The following is a 16,471-nucleotide window of genomic DNA, read 5'->3' on the forward strand; positions in this document are numbered from 1 at the left end:
CCGCTGATGTTGCACATTAGCAGAAAATGCACTTGGACTGTGGCTTCTTTTAAAGTTAAAAATAATTGACATTAGAAAATGCACATTCAAGGTCGAACAATATCTGGCTTTCTGCCAAGCAAAGTGCACATCCGACGCCCACTAACATACACAGACAGGGAGGAGAAAGAACAGGAGCTGCTGTGTGTGAATAGTAATCAGCACTGCAAATCCCCTGGACAGCCTTACATCTTACAAACAAAGGTTAGCGAAGGTAAGCGCCTGTGTTTGTAGATACAAGGGGGATCTGTCATTTAGTTATATTGACGGAAACAATAACTCAAATCTCCCATGCATGAAGCATACTCACAGTCTTACTCACATTAATCATCCTGTCAGAGTTTGGATCGAGTACATTTATCATTAATAAATTAGTCAGTGATGGTGAGAGTGGGGGGGTGGGGGTGTATGCATGTGTGGTTTTAGGATTTTGTGTTAATTATATCCGGGAGAACATGAAGGCTGGGATGGCAAATTGTAATATGTGTGATTCTGTTTTTCATCCAATCACGGGAGCCACACATCCCCAGCAGGACTCGGGCGACATTTAACAACAGCTGGCTGCCTTTTTCATCTCTGTGTTTCACAGGTGTCATGGAGAAACGTACCCTGGCGTGGAAAATGTCTGTCCAAGAGGTAGTTTGAGGCCAGTTCATGCGAGGAGGTGAGACAGGAAAAGTTCCAATTCTCCAGTCAGAAGTTTCATCTAACTCACCCATGTCCAATGTGCATATCCAATTCATGCTATTGGCAGAACATCTTGTTGTGCCGGAGGAATGCAATGTTCATGGTTCAGTGTTTGTGCTTATTTCGTGAAATCAGATGAAACTGTTTTGCTTCTTGGCTCGAGGCAAGACCACCGTTGTTGAGTCCAATTCAATTTTAAGATCAGATCCAGGTCCTGTTTTGAAAATTAGGCCATGACCAAGGAAAAATCTCCAGGCTTATTGTTTGACATTGTTTGTACTGCTGAGTGAGACAGGTAGAGAAAAGTATGAGAATGAAATAAGACCAAACCTTTAGGACATTTTAGGAGCTGTCTCCAATGTTGTGTTCACATGTATTTATGTACAGAGGGGAACATTAGAAACATCTCCCAGACTAATACAATCCAACACCAACAAAATCCCTTATTAACATCTACACAGGTGGTCCTATTAAACAGGATATTCTTTGTATTTGTACTTATCGATTCTATTTAATTGGGAAGTTCATGTGGAGTGTACTGCAAAACAAATATCAGTACCAGCACATCTGTTATGTGTCTGTGTTTTTTAACATAAAATATTCCCTTTTCCCCTGGGGGAAGTTCTTTTGATCAGTGAATGAGATGCATGAACATCTCACGCCCACTACAGACAGTAGATGGGATTGACTCGAAGGTTTTCATAAAATTCAGTAACAGCTGAATTACAGAGAAGAAGATAGAGGGTTATCCATGATGGGCATCCAAGGGGAAGATCACTCTGACTAGTCTGGACTACAGTATTGATGTACTGAGGTGTGATGTCACACATTGAAGCCCAGATTTGCATATCATGGTTGGTGCGCATGGGTTAACATCAGCTACTTTAACTATACTATGCTGACAAGTATCGTAACCAAGTACAAACTTAACTTACATGCAGATTACGGTTCGGCCCTTCTCCAATCCAGAGGATGATGGTAATACACCTGAAGCAAGCTAAAAGTGTAGACTAGATTCAGCCCCCCCCCCCCCCCCCCTCCTCCCTCCCCTCCAGTCACCGGATTTGGCTCCCTGCTAATTCTTTCGGTTCCCCAAATATTTGTCACAAACCTTGATGTGCGCTCTTTGCTCACCATTGCTAAACCATTGCAGACGTATTGATCTACCCTCGTACAGCCTGTAATATTTCATGGACCTTCATAGTTTTATGGCCTCAAAGTGTGGACATGACGGCACATACACAAAAGGACATTATGTTACTACTTGAATTAACTAACTTCATGACATGAACTACTGATGTAGTGAGTGTAGAGGAAAAATAATGCTGTCTCTAATAAGGTCGAGAGTGTTCGTCATTTATCATGACAACCTCTATTAGTCTACAGACTGGAAAGAGCTCAGAGGAAGAGGAGGGATCGGGCGCCGCGTACGACAGCATTTTGACAGAAGACGTTCACTGCCTTCCAGGGGGAGTCATTATTTATGCATTAGCGATGTGAAACTAATTGCATTCATCACCACCTCACAGCAGCCCACAGAGCTGACATGCTATTCCAATTTAACATACAGTCATTTACACATACTGTACCTGCCAGGAGCACAAAAAGAAGTAGTGCTCATTCACGTATGGTCGGTCCAATTGAAATTGCAAAACCTCTCTTTTCTGCTTATTTCCCACATGTGGAGAGTTTAGTAGTTTGATAGCATTTGCACTGAGCCTTGAGTGGATAAAAGAAAAGATTTACAGTCATTTGTCTAAATAAACTGTTATAGATGACCTTAATATTATCAGCAAAGGAGATAAATCATCACTTTGGACCTTGGAGTTTAAACTTTGCACACCCACATCTCCGCTGCGTTATCATTCTGCTCCTCGCTTGGCCTTTCCCGTATCAAAATATTAATCCAAAGTGGAAGTCACGGCCCTTGTTTGCTCAAATAACACAGAACCAGGAAAATAATACAGTGGCAATTTTGGCAAAACCAGCATCACAAACTTGGCAGGCGGGCGTGTGCAGTAGCCTTATATCTCATCCAAACTAGTGGCCCAAAGCTTCATCTGGGCAGTGGACTGCGACTGGCAAAGCTCTTTGAAAATAAACACACAAAAAAAAGACAATAGGATGAAATGTGCTGGCACCAGAAGGGAGCAAGTTTGGCTGTGTGCTTCCTCCCCTCTGTTCTGCTCTCAGCGCCAGCCTCCTCCCCCTCCACCACCCTCTGTCATCCCACTTGTATCTCTCTGTCTTGTTGTCTCTTCCTCCTTCCCGATGCTACACCTCCATTCTGCCCCCCCCCCCACCCCCCCGCTCGCCTCCTGCAGCCCAATCTAATCTGAGCAGCTTCACTCCCACTTTGAAGCACCTCACAATTGGGCAAAAGAGGAGGGTCTCCCTTGATGCATTGTAGTTACAACTACTCTGCTCGGCAGGAGTTAGACTTTGATCCCTTAAAGGTTCGAGCGGAACGCTGGGCGGCTACAGTACAGTATGCCCTCGCTTCATCAGGCACCAGCACGCTGATGCGCTCCATTCACGTCGTCCTGACAGCCCTCCGCCCCTAAGGCCTGGCGTCGAGCAGATATGGAGAGGAAATCACTGTATCACTCCCATACTCACTCTCTACAAATGGTAAAAAGTGTAAAAATAAAAAAAAAATCACAGCATCAATATTTTAAGCGCTGACGTTTTTTGTCGGGTGGTTCACTCGACACAGGCTGTAATCTAACACTTTACCTGACACTCTGTGGCAGGATGGACCGGATAAACTGTGTGCGGATAGAAAGCACTGTACGCGCTGCAATAACGGCATCCTTTGAAGATTAGGGTGACTGGTGAGCGTAGTAAATTGCTCTCCCCATGCTCCTTGGTCGCAGAGACAGTTGTGGAACATTTTCTCGACGACCTCTTTGACAGATAAAATGTTCGGCTTTCTGTAAAGGAGAGAGAATGCAGCCGGGACAAGCCTTCTCTTCCAAAAACAGAACGCTGAAAAAGTCTTATTGGAATGTAGGTAGGTAGGTAGGTAGGTATATACTTTATTAATCCCTGAGGGGACTTCTTTTTTCTTTTCTTTTTTTTTTTAAATTGAAGCAGTATAGTTTTGAAGCAGAAAATCAAATTCAACGTGTAGATCGGACATTACAATATGTAGTTCGATGCAGCACCAGCTGCCGGTGGCAGGAAGGATAATTAATGACGCCGACGCAGCATGTTTAGTTTCCTGATTGTATCTTCAAATTTTGAAAGCACATCACAGCCTGTCACCATTTAAACATCTATTTACACCCAAAGTCAAATTAAACAAATAATGGGCACACAATGGTGGTAAAGGGATCCAAAATTGATGCACGATCTCTGCTCAAGTTTTAGGTCGATGCTGAAATTACACACGCACATGAACCAGTGGTCATAAAAACGCTTGTAGCTCAGGTGCAAGTGACATAACTTGGAATACTTTCCGAGGAAGGTTATAGCTTATAGAATTGGGCCGTTTTAAAATAAAGAATATGTGAGCACAGTAGAAACCAGGATTTAAGTTTGCAATACAAAAGGAGTTGGATAGATTTGGGAAAAACTGCTTTTTCCCACCGTGCACCTCGGTCATGGAACACACCACAGAAGGATGGAAGGATCTCGGCATACTTGTATGAATTGATGAATTTAAGGGCATCATAAAGATGTGGTGACTGAATCATGTGTTTGTTTTTCTTAAGAGGTCGCGCTGTTTGAATCGCTGTTTTATTGTGGATTTTGTTTGGCTGCTATCTTGGCCAGGTCTCCCTTGTAAAAGAGATATTGATCTTAATGGAACTTCCTAGTGAAATAAAGGTCAAATAAAAACAGAAAATAAAAATAAATCATTAACAGTACTGATTAAGGTTTCTTTTTTACACAGTAATGTAAAAGAATACACAAAATTGTCTACTTAAGTCAATAATAATTTTTTTTTTAAATGTATATTTGAATATATATTCATTTATCGTATGATGCTCTTTGCCAATCTCCAAATAACGACATTAGTAATACTAGATAGCACTGTGTCAGATTTTGTTAATTTCACATTCACATGACTTTGATTTCATGAGTGCACTCTGGAAAATATATATTTTCTGTTCAGATTTTATGCAGTAATGAAAACTCCAGTATTAAGGCAAAACAGCCGACTCAGTAAAAGCAGGAGTTTCACAATGCCTTCTGTTCCAGGCGAGTCTCATTATCTCAAAAGGATGTCACGTCTTTTAAATGTCAGGACATGTTGTATTCTACAATAAAAAGAAAAATGAAGTTTTCCCAAAGGACTCTGACCTCATCTCACAAATTCAAATAAAAAACAAGTTCACTTTTCTACTGATAATTCACTTTGTCCTGGTGAGATGTTAATAAAGCTGTCAGGCCCAAGCTTGAAATGTGTTTGGATGTATTATGCAGGCCTGTATTATGAGGTTAAATAGTACGTGTTTGTAAAGTCTGTCTTTAATGTAATTCATCAATTTTTATTATCTGACAGAAGCTAAAATCTAAAAAATAATCATTCAAAAATGATTTTGGAAGTGCTAAATTCTTGCGTCTTCGGTTCGTATGAGCGCTCGATAATCTCCTGCTTTGGCCGTAAATTAATTGAAAGCCGAGTTAAAACTGATTGAAGCCTCGGTTGAATCAATAAATCTCCCCGGCTGAAAAAAGAGCAAAGTGTTTGCATGATTTAAGGCGCAGGGAGCTGAGAAGCAGTTTGCTGAATTCATACATTTTCTTTGTTTACGCCTTCAACAAAATCCTGCTAATTACAAATAATTAGCTTCACAAGGCATTTGAGGCTACAAAGATGATGCAACGTCGTATCAGCCATTCCTTTTGATTCTGGCATAATTTTGGAATGACCCGATCCATGACTTATGACTAATGGATGACCCCCTGGAAAGATTTACATAAAAAAAAAAAAAAAAAAAAACCTTCATCAGGGAGACACGTTTATCACAAAAATAAGGTGGAAGGATCTGAAAATATGGCAAGCTTTCATACATGGAATAAAACAGCATGTTTAAATATAAATCAAAAGCTCTGGAGGTTTTGTTTCTCATATCCCATAAGCCATGGACATGAATTGAGGACCAAATGTGGAGCTATTCATCCTGGCTCAAAACATGTTGTTAACCTCTGTGGAAAATGCGGCTTACAGCAATAAGCTGTAATAATACAGCAGTTCCACAGCAGCACTATGTCTACCTTAAAGGGATTTCCCAAATCCAGACTTCTATGACTGCAGCAGGAATCGACATTTTACAATGTGTTAAAGTTAAAAGTAAACCTTTAAATGCTGTTTTGTTCTAGAAAATGTTAACTGAGGGAAGAGTCCCCAATCTTTCACAACTCTCAGCAAACCCCTTTTTTTTTTTTAAGCTAAAAATGTAATGCAACTTTATACTCAAAGAAAATAATTTTTCACAGTTCATGTCTTTTGTGCAATTTGTTTCAATAATTTTATCAATGCAGAATTTAGCATCAAATAAATACACAATACATAATGCAATCAATAACCATACCAATAACACATTATTATAAAATGCACTTTCATCTTTTAATTGATGATTATGTTTTATAGTGACTGAATTTCTCACTGCAGACATTTTTATTTTAAGATGTTTTTCTAAAAGTCTCTCAAGCAGCGAATGGCTTTACTTTTCATACAAGCAAATAGCTCAGCATATTTCCTTTTAAAGATTGCAAAAAGATGCATTACAACAGTAAAAAACAACAAATAATATAAATACACAAAAAAGGAAACAATACAATAATTATTCAAATTAATTAAAAAAAAATTCCCCTCGGGGATTAATAAAGTAACTACCTAACCTAAGTGTATCTGGGGTAATTACCATAATATCACAATTAGCATGTTTATACAGACTGTCAGCCAGAGCTGCGCTGCCAGTTAGCAGTTAGTTACAAACTTATACAAAATATCTGGGTGTTATCCTGGATAACTGAGCCTGGAGCAACAAATAACTCAAAAATTAATTCAGGTCTGCCCTTCAGTAACAGAAAAAAACTTCACATGCTCTTATATCCTCCCGCCACAAATACTTAAACGCTCCAAATAGTTAAAAACTCAGCAGCTGGACCGTCGACCAAAACAAAGTGATTCTCACACACGTCACCAATTCTGTCTTCAGTTCACTGTATTCAGTCTGTTTTAGAATCCGTTTTAAAGTGTGCTTAATCCCATACAAGGCCCTGAATGAGCCGCTGGCTTCTCACACCGTCCAGTCCGAACCGGCCCCCCAGGTCTGCTAGTCTGAGCCTTTGAACTGTTCCAGAGTCCAGGTTAAGAACTAAATGTGATGCAGTACTGGCTCCTCGGCTCTGGAAAAACCTTCCACAAAAAAAAAAAAAAAAAAAAAAGCTGACTCTGGTGGCTTTTAAATATAGGCTTCAACCTTACTTTTACAGAGTGGCTTTTACTGACAGACTACACTTCTGTGGTCATTTGTTTTCCAATTCTTCCATTGAGAGCTTATATCATTTATGTGTTTATGTTTAGCATGCATGCGTGTACTATGTGTACATGTATGCGTGTTTTAGAGTGGCCTTTTACTGAGAGCCGTTCACGGCAGCACCTGTGCAATAATCATGTTGCTTCATCTGACAGGCGGATGCATTATCTTGGCAAAGGTGAAGTACTCACTAACGTGGATTTTGATATATTTTTAAACAGAAATAAACCTTTTGTGTATGTAAATTAAGGTTTAGATCTTTTACTTCAACTCATGGAAAATGGGAGTGAAAACAAATGTGTTGCTTTTATATTTTTGTTGAGTAAATATGCACATATTTCTACTGCTTCTGACCTTGTGAAGCTCTTTGTGCTTATTGTTTGAAAAGTGCTCTATAAATAAAAAATTAGTACATTATTATCATGCTGGCTCAGGCTCTTCACATAGTTTTTCTGAGGAACACTTTTAAAACCATTGAAGCGCTGACTAGCCAGCTAGCGACTGCTGCTAACATTTGCTACTCAGATTGATGCCAACACACCAACCTGGAGAGTTAGTGAGCTCGGTTGGTAGTGAAATGTTAGGTTAGGTTAGGTAGTTACTTTATTAATCCCCGAGGGGAAAATTTTTTCGCTACAGCAGCATACAGGAAGCAATAGATAATAATAGAATAATAGAAAAGCAATAAAATAGCAGTAAAAATATAAAATGCACAGTATATACAGTACTGTGAGGCAGGAGGTTGGTTAACTGAGAATTGCATTCGCATTGTTGCTGCTTTAACTAACGGGAGGTAGCTGGACAGGAAAAAGGTGAAACTTTGTGATGTGGCTGGCTGGAAGGTGGAGGGACTGAAATTGATGAAATGCAAACAAGATTTTAAAAAAGTGTACATTTTGAAATAAAACAATCTATACAATTAAATAAAAAAGACTGAAACTAAGAATGTTGAAATAAAATTGTAATTTAAGAATCCCAGTGTTTATGAAATTATTTTATATGCTCCTCTATTTATTAATATCGGTTATTTAATGATATCTAATTTGTTGATTTAATATTGAACACTTTGGGGCTCCGTAGCGAGCTGGCACACTTTACAGTCGAGATGACGGCAAATATTTAATTCCCATGTTCTGGCTTCTCTGTCAATGCACACCTGTGCATCAGGCACCTGTGATATGAAGTCTGTTTCTGTTTGGTGACGTGCTTTTTATTCTTCAGAGAAACTCAACTTTTTAACAAAGGTTCTGTTGTTAGGTTTCACCCAAAAATTTGAGAAAAATTGAAATTTCTCTTCATTCTTTTCTTCCACGGTATCACACTCATTCTCATTTAATTAAAGCGATGTGAATGTGCTCGATGGGGCGGAGACATGGAGGGTAATTGATCATCTCCATGTCCCGGGAACAGTCACACGTTTTGGCAAGTGAACAGAGAGGAACCGCCGCGCTTCATTGTCAGAAAGACGGCAGACAAAAGGCAATAGAACTGATGATAAGAGGTTGTCCGTCCTCATTTCCCCTGCCAGTTCGATTGTAGGAAGCTCTGTGTGTCGGTCTGAGGCACACGGGGGAGCTTAGCGGTGACTAGAGGAGGTCTGGATCCTTATCTGTTAAACTGAGGGGAAGTGTAGAGTTTCACCCTAGTCAGCAGGTTTCCGCAGCAGACGGCGAGCGAGGTAGCGTGCTGTCGTGGGTTTTAAGCATGATGGGCTCATGTCTTGTCGTAATGTGCGATAGATAGTTAACATGCTCCATCTTCACCCTGAGCCGGCTTGAGCCAGGCCAGAGTTCAGGCGGCAACATGAATAAAATATGGGCAGTGTTATTTGCCCGCGGCGATAACTAACGTGATATCCAAACTGTAGATACAGAAGCTGCCACAGAGGGAGACGACAGATAAATGATATGACGGTTAATTGGTTACAGTATACTTCACAAAATGTGTTGAAATTAGCCTGAAAGGGTAATTTAAATGATCACCATTCACACCATTTGGGTATTTAAACATATTTTCTGTGATTTATTCTGCATAACTGCTGAATAAAAAAGACATATCTGCGATGGAAATGCACTTCAGTGAAGATTTGCATTTGTAAGTATAGAAGTGGAGAGCAAATATCTGTGCCTGTGAGGGTGCATGCCGCTGCCTCTTTAAAGTTGCATGCACCTAGCAGCGAGGGGAATGGATAGAAAGATGTAGGTTTATTGACATATTGATTTCAAAGCCTTGCAGTGATGGAAATGCTGTGCATTCTCTAAATTGTATGGACTAAAGAGTAATCTTCCAATTTAAACTGGCGGAGTGTGCTGTAAATAGATTTGGCAGGGAAAGGAATTGATAATGACTTTGAGCTGAGTATTAAATTTGGACTGTTATTTGGGCTGAGGTGTGCAGTGAGCACGGTCAGTGCCCACATGAATGACTCCTAAAATGGAAAGCACAGAGAGCACATCATTTTCAGTTATTTTCTCGTCGTGGTCTGTGTGAACTCTCTATTGTTGCACTGTCACTGCTGAGCTGCAGTATAGAGCTACAGTCGAAAATGTGCACTGTATTCTTATTTTATAATTTTATATGTTGCATTTGCATCACACTGAGAGTCCTCATTAAATATTCTGCGACAGAAAATAGATATATAACCTGACTCCTAATAAAAAATCTTTATTGGACTGTGCATCAACCTGTCAAGTCATTAATCCGGCTATGGCTTTAATAAGATATAAAATTACCTTTTTTAATTACAAAACAAGAGTTCAATATTTTACTCATTTATATTAATGTGCCTTTCCAGTCATAATGGAATTTTACTTTGCAGAGATTGACACTATTATAGCGACAAAACAAGGATTAGTGCATGTTAATTTGTCATCTAAACAGGAGGGACGCCACTGAACTGATGTCTCAGTACCGAGTTGATTGTATGTACTGGATACACTGGAGATGCTAGATAAGAACAACAACATGTAAAATGGTCGTGGTGAATGCAGGTGCAGCAACAGGTACGCCGTTACTTATGGAAGAAAAAAAAAAAACAGGAGTCATGCTTGCAGATATTTTGCATTCTAGTCAGATGACCCAACAAAGGAAAGCCAGTATGAAATGTATGAAAGACCCCTCCAATCACAAATCATGTCCATGTGAAGTTTTTCCTTTGCTAGAAAAGATGTCATGTGCGAAATAAGAGAGGCGTGGATGAGCATTTCTGTCACTGCAGTGACAGTCTGACGATCTCGTAGGAACTGATTCACACATCCAGGGTTTTATACGTCACACACTGAAGGTACCAATCCTGTCAACTTGCAGGGTGGGGCGTTTCATTTCATCGACCTTACCGCTCAATCTGACGGTGAACGGCAGAGGGGTGGGTGGAGACAGAGAGATAGAGATAGACGGTATTGTTCGGGATGTCAATTTCCTCGGTGGTCATTTGGTATTGAGAATCATGCAATATCAATGGTGCTCATCCTGAATACCACATTTCTGCTGTTTTGACAGGACTATTAAACTGTAGCTCTCTTTTCTTCTATATAGACCTAAAACAATAAGACTTAACCTGCCTGCTAATGCCAATAACATATTTTTTTTCTTTTTCTCCTTCAAAGACAGTTTAATGATTGTTTTATGAAGACTTTTTCATTTAACAGATTCATTTAAAAGACCAACACGAAAAATAGCACAGCAACGTGCATATAGAATTGTTTTACTGGCAGGTTAGCTGTAAGATGTGTTATCACATGCAATGCAGTCAACTAGCAGCTTCTACGGCTATTGTGTCTCAAAAGAAGACGTCCCTCCCTTTGTGGATTTTTTGTTGTTGTTTCCTTTCATCCATTTCTGATTGCTGGTTTGCCAGATTAATGCAACTCTTTCATTTTCTGAGCTACACTGATCAGACAAATAACAGACTGCAGTGTTTTTGTGTGAAACTAATACAGCGGACAGTTGGATAGTTACTCTGCCTGCCAGTTTTGGATCCGTGTTGTAAGTCAGTCATGTGTCTCTTCCTCTGACAAATAAACAGCCAAACACAGACTGCACATACACTCTGTAACACTACACGTCTTCTGTGTGTTTTCCATGCATCCAATTTGTTCCCCAGACATTTAATTCAACATCACATTACACAGCTGTCATATAGCATCTGTATGTTCAATACATATACAGACACTAACTGCAGGCATATATTAGGTTGCTGAGTAATGCTGGTGTTAAGATCGGAACTCATACTGCAGGTTCTGCTTTTATTTTTCATTGCAGAGTTTGAAGGGAAGCTGATTCTGACAGAACACAAAGTTTTTGACTGAAGACAGCAGATAAATGCTTCAAATATGGATGTTGCAGCAAAGAAGGTACAAACTCTAAAGTGTGGATGCTTCACAGGTATCGTCAACCCGACAGCAAAGAAGAACTATGCAATTAACACAGTTTTAAAACGGACACCCGAGATCAGTGTTACCAATTCAGTATCCAACGTGTGAAATATGGTCATAATCTCCCCTTCAGTTCCTGAGTTCGGGATTTTTGCACAATATTTTGATGCCACAATGAAAATATCATCACTTCATCATTTTATCCTAACACACATTTGTTATGAAATTTTGCCATAAGTAGTGTTTGAATTCTAGTGTTATGGCTACAAACCTATTCTGTGAGGTCACGGTAACATTTGGTCGACCAAATCTAATCAGTTCATCTCTGTGTCTGTTCCTGACCGTGTTCACGACAAGGGATGAACATGAGGTAACAGTGACCTTTGACCTTTGGCAACCAAAACCTGATCGATTCCTGTTTGAGTCCAGGAGAGCGTTTGTGCCGACTTGTAAGAAAGTCCCTCAAGGCATCTTGAGATTTGATGTTCATTAAAATAGACTACCCGAAAACATAATGCCTCTGGCTACAGCTGTCACCACTGCAGAGACAAAATATAAACAACTGGAGGGATTAATTTACATACCCCCAATATCATCAGAGCAGCCAATAAAAACACCAAAGGCTGCATGTGATTCAGATGAGGCTAATGGGTTAATGAAAGTAAAACTAAAGTCAGGCAGCAACCCAACAAGCTGTGAGTTATTGCTTTTTAATTACGGAAACTCCTCACACTCTCTTTTAATGTATTTACATAACTGCAGTTGAAAACGTGGACTTATCAGACATTTTGGGATGAGTGATGCTGAAAACACAACATGCAGTTCTTTAGAATAAGAAGCACTATTGAATTCTCTTCGGAGTCTGACATAAAAATCAAAGACAGAAGACGACAGATAGGAGCAAGGGAACAGACGAAATGTGAGCAACGCGGCTACTTAAGAGATAAGATGCACAGGCGGGAATGTGGCGAGCATGTACGAGTTGCTATCGACCATCTGCACACCTCTCACCCACTGAGCTTCCTCACGCCGCCTCTCACTCCGCTCCGAACACCGATGCGGGCGTATGAAGCCTCGCCAGCTCCATCTGATTGCTCAGATCAGATCCAGGCACAGCCAGATGTGACCCTGACCCCCTCATGCACGGGTGTCATCACCAAAGATGGTGCCAAGGAGGTCCCGCCAGCGCGTCTCGAGGAGGAGGCTGCCGCGCCTGCAATGCCACTTTCGGATCATTTTTCAAGCGTTTTGAAACACCGAATGGAATTTTCTTAGAGAGGGGTGGCGTGAGGGGGCGGGGGGGGGGGGGTAGTGTGCGATGCTGCATTTTAATAAGTGATAAATGTTATATGCAAGTCACAACATGCCGCACAAATAATGGAGCGCTTTTCTGGAACAAAATCATTCATCCATCTCTAAGTTGCATCAAAACCAGACTGCTGGCCTTTTAAGTTTGGAAATTCTGACCTTTAATAAGTGTCGCCACGAGGAACAGCTGTCCGATGTTTAAAGATTCATCAGCGCTCCCGGTTCTCTCAAAACAATTTAACAGTGTTTGGAAGATCACCTGAAACATCGCTTCTGACAGACGGACACAATCAGCTTCTGGACTCAATTTTCTTTTTTTAATAAACACAATCTTCCACTAACCCAACTTGCTTTTCCCGTGACAATACTGATAATGTTGCTCATTTACAAGTTCATGAATTCGTATCTGAACATCTGTCTCTGTTGAATATGGAGATCATCTGCATATTTTAACGAGAAGGTGACTTGTATCTTGATGTTTCACCAACGGTCATTCACTCTCGTAACATGAAGCGTGAATTTATTCATGACGGAGAGTTTGTTTTGCTTGCTGCTTATTTTTCTACCAGCACAGAAAAACAAAAAAGACAGTCATGACAGATGGGGATTTTAAATAATATTGTCATTTGCACATTTCCGACAGCCTCTTCATGCCCTATTAAATGCAACAATTTTTATTTATCCGACATGATGAATGAAGTTAAGTGTTCTGCAGACAGTAACGCCCTGAACATCCTTGCACAGCCGCCACACCTCAAGATTCTCATCCTAGCAGTTCGAAACGATCCCAACGGCAGCTATGTACTGCTCAAGCATGTTCAGTAATCTCTGAAACAACGTGTCCTTGATTTCAGACAGACGTTGACAAAAGCGGGGCTCTTATTTCCTGCTGCCAACCAACGATTTTGTCAGCACAAAAGACAACTCTCGCTGGCACATGTTTTCAGGTTGAATGAGCGAGCAAATGGATGTTCGCTCCGAGAGGGAACTCCCTTTCCTGTTGACTGAAGTCGGCCCAACTATCAAAACCATCCAAACCGCAACGACTATCACACACAGAAAGTCGTTCAGTGAAAGTGAATCCTCACGGAAGTTTCATATGCTTGGTGGTATGCTGACAATATTTTGCGGGGCGAGCTGGTGTACTGCTTTAACTCTGCAGCGAACAACAACCTTGCTGGTGGTTGGAACTAAAGCAGGTACTTTAACCGAAACCCTTGTTTTACCGTTATGTTTCCAATTCCTTCATGATGTGTTCAAGAGTTGACTTGAAGAGGCGGAAATAAAGTTCTATAAATAATGACCTTGTTACTCATCAGTAGGAAAACGTGTTTGGCTTGTCGGCTGGGTTCATGCAACTCCGACACATTAGCTCTTGGTCAGTTAGCAAACTTAGTTCATGACCATCATTCAGTTGCTAATGTGACAATAACTTCACTCAGATTATTCAAAAGATGGATTGTATTTGTATTTGTCGAGCATTTAAACAGAGATAGGGCACTTTTTTTTTTTTTTTCATGTATTTACTTTGTCCCTCTAATTCAGACATTATTCTGTTTCCTTTGTAAGTGACTAAATTCCATAAGAAAATGTGCCATGTTTTTGTGAGCAGGTTTTTACTGCTACCATTGTGAAGCCATGAGGGAACTGACGAAAGGTCACCGAAGCAACAAGTAAAAAGAGAGTAGAATATTCACGCAGGTTAAATCTGTAAATGTTTTCTATTTGTTCTAAAACACCTTGAATGTGTATTAACATGTATATTCCTGAACGGATACTATTGTATTTCTAATGGGTCTCTGCCCGTTGCTCCAGAATGACGTAGTGATGCTGTCGGAGGAGTCCTTGATGCTCCATCCCTCCGTCTGCACATCTGTCCTTTAACTGCAAACAACTCATCATCGGAGATGTCCTCAATTCTGCGAGGGGATAATCACTGCAACTTTATTAACAATTCAACAGTGACCTAATACATGGCTGTGTTATTAAGTCATTGTTCTTAGTTGGAAAAGTTGGCCCTGGAAAAAACTAATTAAACTTCTGAAGCAGGCCATTAGCCTCTCAGCCTTTGCCAAAAGCCTAAATCTGAAAATTCTTATTGTGTGAGCCACTCACACACTAGGCCTATGGATTCCTCTGTGTTCTCTGCAAGGGGTTTAAGAGGCTCTCGAGCACCATATGTTGTGTATCATCACCTTAACCAAAGGCATGTGTCTAATGGTGTGTGTGGATACGTCTGCATGTGTGCAAGTGCGCAGATGTGTTTGCTTGAGAGTGTACATGCTGCAAAGGTCTTAGATGTTTTGCTTCGGAAACGATACTTCAAGGCTGATATGGAGATGCAGAACAGGTGGCCTTTTAATGACTCGCTCATGGCTTGCTTACTCTATTTACATTAGTGATGGAGGAAAGCTCTCGCCGAGTTCCTGCTCCATCTCGAGATTCTGTCTGACTGCAGTTGAAGGTGTGAATGCTAACTGGCTAAGGCTGAACCCGTGGCTTTAATCCACATGCACATGTCTTTGATGTGCTGTCTCGGGAGCAACGGCAGGAATTACTCAGTCGACCTCAGAGCTTGTTGCTCACGGCCAAGGTGACTGCACCTGGGTAAGGTGAAACGTTCTCTCAGCGTTTGGTGAACCCGTTCGGTGAGAGAGCTGCTTGTCACAGCCGATCAGTTTTGCAATTCACTATGATTGACCCGGGCAGGAAATCCTTAAGTTGCTCACGCATGGATGGAGAAGAAGAGGCGGCGGCACATCAAAGCGTCGGGGATGCAGATTGCTCATGCATGCTAACATGGCAGCCAAGGTCAGGAGGAGTTGTTAAGTGACGGCTCCCGCTCCAGCCGCTGAGGATGAAAGTAGACACTGATGTGATGCTGCTGTTAAGTGATTCATTCATCCTCTGATGTTACATTTGTACAACTTTGAAACTATTTTCACTGTTTAAACAACCTAAGGCAATTTATTTGAAATGGCCACATGTTAAATTCCTGATTATTCAATACTTGTTGGCATTGAAGATGAAAAACCTTCATCTCTAAAATCTCAAACTGCCCTCTTCAGAAAGTAAAGCCATATATTGTATATATTTGCAATCAAGTTGAAAGTGGTATGATGTTCTTGTTATGCAGTAAAAAAAAATAAGGCAGCACTGGTTGGTGTCTTGATTTCTATAAGAAGCTAATTTTTGAGGTTTTAAGTTCCAAAAACCATCTCAATATAGTTTTACATCGTAGACAGAAAACTGTCAGAGCTCCAGAGAGAAGCTTGTGTCTTTAAGTCACATTAATATTAACGACCCTCTTCTCTGATTGGCTAACTTTCCTGAGTGACACATCAGGACCAACCACAGCTTTTCTTTGATCTTTTCACAGGTAGAAACCTTCAACAGAGCCAGGCTAAGAGGCGGGCAGCCATCTGCTTTGACATATCCCATAAGCATGAGTTTGTTACATCACAAACGTCCGAACGTCTGAATTTATAGAATACGGGATTTGTAAGCTGGAGTATTAGTTGCTTAAATGTTATGATTTGAAACATTCTGTATACATATACAGTATTTTAT

The sequence above is a fragment of the Brachyistius frenatus genome, unplaced genomic scaffold (assembly GCF_029030835.1).
Source record: "Brachyistius frenatus isolate BFR_SWC_R1_liver_20210118 unplaced genomic scaffold, ASM2903083v1 Contig_44, whole genome shotgun sequence".
NCBI classification, from domain to species: domain Eukaryota; kingdom Metazoa; phylum Chordata; class Actinopteri; family Embiotocidae; genus Brachyistius; species Brachyistius frenatus.